Below are 1,141 nucleotides of genomic sequence, written 5' to 3' on the forward strand. Positions count from 1 at the left end.
TTCAGGAAGGACAAGACAAGACATTTCTAATACATTCCAAAGCTAAAGCAAACTAGGAGGATTAGCAACTAGTCAGGCTTGAAACAAAGTGACTGTTTGCACAGACCTCAACACCCAAGCTGCAAACTGCTGAATTTCTAATTTGACAGCATATGTTTCACAAGCTACCATGGGCAACACGCCTGCAACTTGCTGTGGCTTCTCGTCACAGCAGTTGAGTTGCACGAACTTCGGTGGTGTGTGGGAATCCCAGCAGCTATCTGGAACCACCTGCTTGGGACAACCCTCCAGTTTTTGAGATCTAATCTGCAAAGCTATCTCCAATGAAATGTTTTGGATCTGGGCTCACAAAGATATCTTTAACCAAGCTCGATGTAAATTTCTAGAACTAAATCCTCAGGATTGGATCTTATTCACAGCATGATGTTTCTTCCCTTTGTTCTTCCAGAAGTTGAAAACGAGTCATTGCCCTTCAGAGGCACATGCTATTCATACTGGTGCTTATGCAGTCATCCTTCATATCATAAATACCTGTCAGATCTTGGTCTCTGCTTCTAGGAGTGCTTTTATATGGGTTTTATTTCTCAGTAGGCTTCATCAGTGGTTAATTTCTGGAACTAGAACTGTTAAGTGTCAGAACAGCTACTGTACATTTAAAAGGAGCATAAGTGGGCCTAATTCAAACCAGATACCATTAGAAGTTGCATTTATGTTTATATGACACAAGAGAGAGAGACTGTATCACCATATGGGGGCTTTGATGACAATAATGACCCTTGTCCACTACTATGCATTCTTATCCCCTCTTTTTGCACTTCCATGAGCCCCTTTCATTGAAAACCCACCATGGCTTGCAGCCCCATCCCAGAGCCTAACTTTCCAGCTCAGGTTGCAAGGACTGAGGCTGGCTGCCTTGCATGCTCAAGTCCCATTCTTGGTACCAGCTAGGAATAGTAACCATCAAACTGTTATCCTGTTTTCTCTCTTAACGGCCAAGAGACTCAACAGCATGTCTGTGTCCTGTGAATTCTGGTATGTGCTGCCTGCAGTGTCTGTTCCTATCTGTTCCTGCCAACAGCATGACTTCATTCAACTCTGTGATATTCCAGACAACACGACTGAAAATAACACTGGCACTTAC

This window comes from Acanthisitta chloris, unplaced genomic scaffold, assembly GCF_000695815.1.
Source record: "Acanthisitta chloris isolate BGI_N310 unplaced genomic scaffold, ASM69581v1 scaffold5969, whole genome shotgun sequence".
Taxonomy (NCBI): domain Eukaryota; kingdom Metazoa; phylum Chordata; class Aves; order Passeriformes; family Acanthisittidae; genus Acanthisitta; species Acanthisitta chloris.